This window comes from Vombatus ursinus, unplaced genomic scaffold (assembly GCF_900497805.2).
Source record: "Vombatus ursinus unplaced genomic scaffold, bare-nosed wombat genome assembly UNPS02015184.1, whole genome shotgun sequence".
Lineage (NCBI taxonomy): Eukaryota > Metazoa > Chordata > Mammalia > Diprotodontia > Vombatidae > Vombatus > Vombatus ursinus.
The window spans coordinates 1,157,172-1,167,370 of NW_020954962.1; the positions used below are offsets into that span (position 1 = coordinate 1,157,172).

General features: G+C 33.1%; 1 pseudogene; it reads right to left on the reverse strand.

The window, feature by feature from the left end:
- Positions 1-8,293: 8,293 nt before the first annotated feature.
- Positions 8,294-9,217, reverse strand: LOC114031612 (annotated as a pseudogene).
- Positions 9,218-10,199: the final 982 nt, after the last annotated feature.

The following is a 10,199-nucleotide window of genomic DNA, read 5'->3' on the forward strand; positions in this document are numbered from 1 at the left end:
AATAATAAACAGCATCTATCTAAAACCTTCAGCAAGCATAATATGTAATGGGGACAAGCTAGAAGCATTTCTGATAAGATCAGGCATGGAACAAGGATGTCCATTATCATCACTGTTATTCAAATTCCTACTGGAAATGTTAGCTTTAGCAATAAGAGAAGAAAAAGACATTGAAGGCATTAGAATAGGCAAAGAAGAAACAAAGCTATCACTCTTTGCAGATGACATGATGTTATACTTAGAGAATCCCAGAGAAACAAGTAAAAAACTACTTGAAATAATAAAAACTTTAATAAAGTTGCAGGCTATAAAATAAACCCACATAAATCATTGGCATTTCTATATATTACCAACAAAGCACAACAGCAAGAAGTAGAAAGAGAAATTCCATTTAAACTTACTATAGACATTATAAAATATTTAGGAGTCTGCCTCCCGAAACGAACCCAGGAACTCTATGAACACAATTACAAAACACTTTTCACACAAATAAAATCAGATCTAAATAGTTGGAAAAACATCAGTTGCTCATGGCTAGGCTGAGCTAATATAATAAAAATGACAATTCTACCTAAGCTAATTTACTTATTCAGTGCCATACCAATCAAACTACCAAAAAATTATTTTATATAGTCAGAAAAAATAATAACAAGATTCATTTGGAAGAACAAAAGGTCCAGAATATCAAGAGAACTAATGAAAAAAATGCAGGGGAAGATGGCCTAGCCATTCCAGATCTTAAATTGTGTTATAAAGCAGTAATCATCAAAACTGTTTGATACTGGCTAAGAAATAGAGGGGTGGATCAGTGGAATAGGTTAAGTATGCAAGACACAGTAGTCAATGACTATAGAAATATATTATTTGATAAACCCAAAGACCCCAGCTTCTGGGATAAGAACCTACTCTTTGAAATAAACTGCCGGGAAACCAGAAAAGAATATGGCACAAACTAGGCATAGACCAAAATCTCATACCATATACCAAAATAAAGTCAAAATGGGCACATGATTTAGATATAAAGGCTGAAACTATAAGCAAGCTGGGAGCTCAAGGAATAGTTTACCTGTCAGATCTATGGAGAACAGAAGAATTCATGACCAAACAAGAGATAGAGAACATTATAAAAAGCAAAATAGATAATTTTGATTACATTAAATTGAAAAGTTTTTGCACAAACAAAGCCAATGCAACTAAGATTAGAAGGAAAGTAGAAAATTGGGAAAGAATTTTGACAACCAGTCTCTCTGATAAGGGCCTCATTTCTAAAATATATAGAGAATTAAGTCAAATTTATAAGAATATAAGCCATTTCCCAATTGATAAGTGGTCAAAGGATGTGACCAGGCAGTTTTCAGATGAAGAAATTAAAGCCATCTATAGTCATATGAAAAAATGCTCTAAATCACTATTGATTAGATTAATGAAAATCAAAACAATTCTGAGGTACCACATCACACCTATGAGAATGCCCAATATGACAAAACAGGAAAATGATAAATTTTGGAGAAAATGTGGGAAAATTGGAACACTCATACATTGTTGGTGGAGTTGTGAAATGATTCAACCATTTTGGAGAGCAATTTGGAACTATGCCTAAAGGTCTATAAAAATGTGCATACCCATTGACCCAGCAATAGCAATTCTAAGTCTATATCCCAAAGAGATCACACAAATGGGAAAAGGACCTACATGTACAAAAATATTCATACCAACTCTTTTTGTAGTGGCAAAGAACTGGAAATTGAGAGGATGCCCACAAATTCAGGAATGGCTGAGCAAGTTGTGGGATATGAATGTGATGGAATACTATTGTGCTATAAAAAATGATGAACAGGCTGACTTCAGGAAAACCTGGAAAGACTTGTATGGTCTGATGCTGAGTGAAGTGAGCAGAACCAAGAGAACATTGTTCGCAATAACAGCCATGTTGTGTGATGACTAATATTGATAAACTTAACCCTTCCTGGCAATACAAGGATCTAAGACATCTCCAGAGGCCTTGTGACAGAAAATGCTATTCACACCCAAAGAAAGAACTATGGAAGGCAAATTGTTATTTTTTTTCACTTCTGTTGAGTTTTGTTTCCTCTTTCTGATGGTTCCTCCTATCGGTTTTAATTTCTACTTACAACATCACTAATGTGAAAATATTTTTAATATGCATGTAAATGTATAGCCTATATCAGATTGTGTGCCATCTTGGGAAGGGTGGTGGGGAGGAAGATGGGGGGGAAAATTTTAAACTTAAAAGCATATGGAAGCAATTATTGATAAATCAAAATAAATTAATAAAAAAAGAAAAAAAAGAAAACCCCAAGGGGAGTCATGAAGACATGACTGAAAAAAAAAATCAATCAAGCAACTAAACAACAACAAAATGAGTAAATACTTCAAAAGAAAGGAAAATAATATACTTGATAAGACAGAGCTCCCCATGGAATTTGAGGATACCATGAAACCACAAGATGCTTCTCCTAAGTGATACAAAAGTGATTTGAGAATTAGGAGAGAAAAAAGTATTTCTTTCACACCAAAAAAAATAAAAACCAATAAGCAGAATAGAAAAAAAAAACTAGGAAAAAAATGTCATGGCATGCCTCAACAAAGAAGTAAGAGAAACAAAGATAGAATAAGAATGCAAACATAAAGTAGTGAAGGACAACCTAGAAAAAAAAGATTTAAAAAAAACAATAACATTAAATATACTCACTATGCAAACAAATATATTGATCTCAAAGAAAGGATACACAGAAACAAACTAAGGATCATAGGTCCCTCAGATGAAAATGACAGGATAAAAAAACTTAGCATTTTAAAGGAGGATAGAAGAGAACTGCCCAGAACTTTGGAAAACTCACAATGAAATTCCAATTTAAAAAAAAAAATTTCAAATCACTTAAAGACAAAAAAAGGAAAACAGAAGGCAAACATACCAAGATTCATAATGCTTTCGCATCCAAATTTATCAGAGAAACATTATCTGAGCTTCAAGAAAATATAGAGGGCAAAACAACAGTAATAGGAGATTTCAATATCGAAATTTCAGTTTTAAATATATTTAAGATATAAGTAAGATAAACAAGTAAGAAAATGAACCAATTTATGCAAAAAGGAGAATTAAAACATGATATCTGCTCAGTAGGAGAACAAAAGAGTATACATATTTCTCAGCACCAGACCAAAATTTATTAAAAAACAACAACCATTCGTCAGGAAACAAAGATATTCCCCAAAAAAGATATAAGTAGTTAATGTTTCCTTTTTAGACTATAATATGATAAAAATAAAAATTGATTCAGGGACTGTAAACAAAATATACAGACCTAAATGGAGACTTAACAATGAAATCATAAATAATGTGTCAAAAAACAAGTCAGAGAAAAAAAAATTAACTGTCTTAAAGAAAATGATAAAGAAGAAAAAAAACATACCAAAGTTTCTGAGATGCAGGTATGTCAGTCCTCACAGGGAAAAAACAATCATAGTTTTACAAGCATATATTACCAAAATAGAAAAAAATAGAGGTTGAATGAATAGAATTTAAAAATTAGAGAATCAAAAAGTAAAAAAAAAAATGAAAAGCACAAAAGAGGAGACATTAAAAGTTAAAGAAGGATTAAATAAAGAGGAAATGAAAATATAGAAGTGATAAATGGAACTAAACATTAATTAGTTGAAAACACTATTAAAATTGATAAAATATTAGCTTATCTGCCTGAAAAGAAGGCAGAAAATAAAATCAATATATAGCATGAATAAAGATCACAGCAAAGCATAACAAGTAAAAATAATAATCAAAACATCATATACATTATATGTTAAGAAAACTAGGAATGCAAAAGAAATAAAGAAATGCTTAAAACACTATTAAATACCCAAACCATCTGTAGAATAGAGATCTTACAAAAAAAAAGTCATATATTAGAAAAGGAAACAAATCTAGCCATAAAAAAACTCCTAAAGGAAGAAATAAAAATCTGGTCCTGTTGAATTCATAAAAATTTCTATTAAATATTTTAAGATCAGTCAGAAGCCACACTTCATGGCTTATCCTCAAAAATTAAGAAAGAAGATTCTTCCAGTATCTTTCACTTAGAGACAGATACATTCTTATACTATTTCTTTCTTTGAGGCTTGGTTTGTATCCTTTTCACACTGTTCTTCTGAGTAGATCTTCTTGATCTTCCCTGCCACTTTAGTAGCTTTTTAGTGGTCAAATTAATTCTTTATTGTTGTCATTTACTCAATTGTCAAGGTTTATTTTTTTTTTACTTTGAATTTTATATTAAAGTTGGTTTCTGATCACCTAGGAATGGGGATGCATTGTCCCAAGCTTCAGGCTTTTTGTGTGTGAGTGCTGCTTTTTCTTTCAAATCTAGTTCTGGGGTCTTAATTGGGAAATAGTTAATGAGATAAACACTTTACACATTGAAAAGCAGTGATATATGAAATGAATATGGAGAAGCACGGAAAGATTTACATGAAATGATGCAAACTGAAGTAAGCAGAGCCAAGAAAACAATATACATAATGACTACTACAATGTAAATGAAAAGAACAATGACACAACAAAAAAATCAAAAGTGAACAAAATATGATAAATTTCAAAAAGGATTCAAATAAAGAGTTAGCAGAAGATACCCTTAACCCACCCCTTCATGGAGGTGGGAAGTCGACAGATATAACACATTGTACGTTTTTTTACTTTTCCAGTGCATCAGTAAGTTGTTTGGCCTTTTTTTCTTCTCTAAAATGTTATTTGTCATGAGGGATGACTCTCTTGAAAGGAAACAGAGTAGACATAGTGGATTATTGTGAAGTAAATTAAATGAAAACATTTTAAATATGTCTCAGAATCAAATTTTACTGTCATCCTTCAGAACCCAGAATGAAGAGGATTAAATATTGCTATTAAACTGTTTAATTTTCTCAAATTTAGTACTTCAACCTATTACACAAAAGTGGAGTAGAAGACAGTATGATAGAGATACACAATGCCCTTAAAAAGCAAAGGGGTTTGGAATCAGGAAACCTGGTTAAAACAACTCTGCTATCTATTTCCTGTGAATGTTTGAAAAATCACATACACTTTTATAGGATGTTTCTTTAAATATGAAATACAAACTTTCCTTATCACCCAGGCTGGCAACCTTGGTGTTATCCTTGATTTGTCACTCCTTCCCCCACCCCCACCACTGCCCTTATCTAATTGTATGTTAAGTTCTCTTGCTTCTATCTATGTAGCAGCCCTTTTATATGTACCCTTCTCTCCCCTGCCACTTTCCTGATATAGGCCCTCACACCTCACACCTGGATTATTGTCATAGCCTTCTGATTGTGCTTCCTGCCATAAGTCTTCCTCTTCCATCCCACCCTCTCCTCAGCTGTCCAAGTGATGTTCCTTAACACAAAACTGATCATGGCCCCCCACCTGAACTCAATAACTTCTAGTAGGTACTTATCAACTATGCAATCATATGTAAATTCCTTTCTCACTCTTCAACCCACAATCTCTTCAGTATTATTATATCTTTTCCCTTCTAACTACTCTATAATGTAGTGACACTGACAAACTTGTTATTACTTGCATAAGTCATCCCACTGGGTTGTTCCCCACGCATAACCTCGTCTCCTTCCATTTCTCTGCCTCTTAGCTTCTTTGGCTTGTTTCAAATCACAGTTAAAACCCTAGGCTTCAAAAAATCTTTCCCTATTACTGCTATTATTACTATTATTCATACTATTTTCTTTCCCCTATTTACTATCTCCAATTTGCTCTGGAATATATTTTAATTGTGCATAGATTTTTGCATCTTTTGCAGCTAGATTTTAAGTTTTTTTTGGGGGGGGGACCAGAGACTGTATTTTAACTTTATTTAAATTTATAGCATTTGGCCCAGTACCTGGCACACAGTGCACACTTAATAAATGTATATTGACAATTTGAGAATGGTGGCATTGTAAAATATTTTTGGTTGAAAGATCAAGTATGATTCACATCCATCTTATCATTCCAAGAGTTGCACCTCTCCTCCAACTTGTGACTTCACAACTTTGAAAGTTGTTTCCCTTCAGTTAAAACTATTCTTCCAGGTTCAAAGGACACTCTGGGAGTATGTACTCCTAAAACTGTAGGACGTGAGAATTCAATTTTCTGCTTCTTTTTAATAGTCAGCAAGTAAACCCACTTAACTAAAGGCAAAGTCATTCATTAAGATTTCATATTAATATCAATAGCTCTGTAAGATCAACACCCTCGCTCCATCACAATGAACATAGATAATTTTCTCCCATAGATTCCACACTGAGAACAAATTTAGATTATATTGTCTTCTAAGTTTTCCCTTTTTTATTTTCTAACTTTAAATCATCTTTAGGTGATATGAATCTTGATTATCCTGGCAAATTTTCCATGAATTAAAAAAAAATCTATACAATGTTTCTACTTCAAAACTGATACTGCTTATTTTCACTACTAGGACATTTGTATCTCTGCTTGACAAAAAAGATATTCATTTGGTAGATAGAAGGATCAATAGATCAATCTGTAAATAAATATAAATACATAAATTAACATATTGATTGCTAGAATATCTATTACATGACTACTGTATGCTGAGATATGTACTAAGTAATAGAGATAAAAATAATAGCAATCACAATGTCCCATACCCTGAATGAGTTTACATTATAATGGGGGAAGATAATAAAAAGGAAAACCTGAATGTTGTGGACTGAAAGATTATTATATTTGTATGCTAGTAGCTAGGTGGCACAGTGAATAGAGTGCTGGGCCTACAGCCAGGAAGATTCATCTTCATGAGTTCAAATCTGGCCTTAGACACTTACTAATTGTGTGTGACCATGTACAGATTATTTAACCCTTTTTGCCTCAGTTCCTCATCTATAAAATGAACTGGAGAAAGAAATGGAAACCACTGCAGTGTCTTTGCCAAGAAAACCCCAGATAGGGTCACAAAGAATCAGAAGGGACACAAATGACCAAACAAAAAAAAATACTTGTATATATCTATGCATACATGTATGTATGTGTGTATTATTTGTGTATAAGTATGCAAATTCATTATATGTTTAAATATGCTTATGTAGATTTTTATGTATGTACATTCACATACATAAGTATTTATTCTGTCTATTTATTGAGCTACCTTTTCTTTCCATAATATTGATAATGTTATCAGTATCCACTATATTTCAATACTATGAAATGGAATTGGTAAATCCACCCATTTTGTAGCTCTGAGTGTAAAGACTTTATTTTCCCTGGTGCAATTTGGTTTAGAGAGCATCTGATTACCCCTCAAGTATAAATGCATTTCAATTGTTGTGTTATAAGTGAGAAACAATAATCATTTAACCACCATGTTGTACATCATTCAATTTATTTTTTTTATTCAGTTAGTACAGAATGGGTTTTCTCCACTTCACTTTATGTTTTCACATTTTACAAGCTGTCCCAGACCACTAAGGGGACACACAATGCTGCTAAAAGTGGCAGTTTGCTTCTTCTAAACATTTAAAACTCTTTCAATAGAACATGTTTTAAATTTGACAGGTATTTCTTATATATAAGTATAATTGATCAAAATTATTTATTGATATTATTGTCCTAGGATTTTAAATAGGTAAAAAATTCAAGTTTTCTTCACTTAGCATAAAGCAAAGATAAAACAGCAACATACACATATATGTGGGTTTGTGTTTGTATATGTAATATTTTGAATAGTTCCTTACTAAATAAATCCATAATATTCAAGAGTATTTTGAAAATATTCCTCATTTAGGATATTTTTATACCATTTCTGAAACTCTTAGCTTGGATATGACAATAAAAGTAGAAATTCTTGGTATTTGTCCAGTATATTTAACCATATATGATAATTTTCCAGAAAATAGACAGCTCCTTAGTAATAAAGATTTAAAGGTAGTCTGAATTCTTTTCTTTTTTTTTTTAGGCAATTGGGGTCAAGTGACTTGCCCAGGGTCACAAAGCTAGTGAATGTCAAGTGTTTGGTCTGAGACCAGATTTGAACTCAGGTCCTCCTGACTTCAGGGCTGGTGGTCTACCCGCTGAATCACCTAGCTTCCCTGTCTGAACTATTTCTACAATAATTTTAGACAAGTTTGATATAAGATTTATAATGTGAAGAAATATCCAAAAGTCTTAAGATTTCTAGGAAAAGAAAGGTTTCAGAGGCAGGTGATATCTGGAGGAACTTTGGGGCAAATATAAGTAAGCCCACTTCAGCTCTTTTCTCTATGATCCCAGTCACTTACATAGTAATTTCTTTAATGCAAACACAACATCTTTGTTGCGCAGACTGTATATGATGGGGTTAAATATTGGGGTTACAGTAGTGTAGATGATAGAGAACACTTTATCTAGTCCTACTGAGTGGCTTGAACTGGGTCACAAATATGTAATGATGCCACACCCCAAGTATAGGAGCACAACGATGAGGTGAGAGGAACAAGTGGAAAAGGCTTTAGATCTCCCCTTGGTTCCTGGAACCTTCAGGATAGTTGTTATGATTTTCACATATGAACACATTATCAACAGAAATGGAAGCACGCCAACTATTAAGATAATAACATAAAAAGAGAACTCATTCACAGAGGTGTTCCCACAGGCCAACTTCAGTAAAGGGCGAATGTCACAAAAAATATGATCAAGCTTTTTGGAACCACAGAAAGGCAAAGAGAAAATCAAGTATGTAAGTAATATATGGAATGGGATCCCACTGACCCAAGATCCAGCCACCAAACAGACACATATCTTGTGGTTCATGATAAGAGGATAATTCAGAGGCTTACAAATGGCAACATAGCGATCATAGGTCATTACAGTCAGGAGGAAGTTTTCAGTGAGTCCCATCACAAAGAAAGCACAAAATTGTGCTGCACAGGCTATAAAAGAGATATTTAACTTCTGTGTCCATAGATTAACCAGTATCCTTGGAAGAATGACTGAAGTATAACAGATTTCCAAAAAGGAAAAATTCCTAAGGAAAAAATACATAGGGGTTTGGAGCCCAGGGTCAACTGTAGTAATTACAATGATAAGTCCATTTCCTATCAGGATACCAGTGTAGATGATCAATAAAAGTCCAAAGAGAAAACCTTGAAGGTTGGGAAGGTCAGAAAATCCCAGGAGCATGAATTCCATTATGAGAGAGATATTTCCTTCTGCCATTTGTTCTGAGTATCAAATATATGGAAACTGTAAATTCATATGGGCAAAGCATTTTCTCTCTCTCTGGGCTTCAGGATTTCCTATAAAAGAAAAGGATTGCAATAGATCATTTATGAGTTTTCTTTTTTCCCCATTTAATAGTATTTTGTCCTTTCCAATTACATGTAAATGTAGTTTTCAATGCTGACTTTTATGAAATTTTGTGTTCCAAATTTTCTTTCCTTCCCTCCTCTCCTCCCTCCCCAAAGTGGCAAGCAATTTGATATAGACTATACAGGTATGATCATATTAAACATATTCCACGTTATTCATGTAATGGAAGAAGAAACAGAATAAAAGTGAAAAAAAAACATGATAAAGAAAAAAACAACAAAAAAGGGAGAGAGAAAATAGTAAGCTCAATCGGCATTCAGACTCCATAGTTCTTTCCCTGGATGTGGATAGCATTTTCCATCAAGCATCTTTTGGAATTATTTCAGATAATTGTGTTGCTGAGAAGACATAAGTCTATCATACTTGATCATTGCATAATGTTGCTGTTACTGTGTACAATGTTCTCCTGTTTCCAGTCATTTCATTCAACATCATGTAAGTCTTTCCAGGTTTTTTTTTCCTGAAATCTGCCTGCTCATCATTTTTTCTTTTTGCACAATAATATTCCATTGTATACCTATACCACAACTTGTTCAGCCATTCCCCAATTGATGGTCAACCCCTCAATTTCCAATTTTTTGCTAACACCAAGAGAGCTGCTATAAATATTTTTGTACATGTGAGTCCTTTTCCCATTTTTATGATCTTTTTGGGATTCATCCCTAGAAGTGGTATTGCTGGATCAAAGGTTATGTACAGTTTTATAACCCTTTGGAAATAGTTCCAAATTGCTTTCTAGAATAGTTGGATCAGTTCACAACCCCACCAATGATGCAGTAGTGTTCCACTTTTCCAACATTTTCTCCAACATTTATCATTTTCCTGTTTT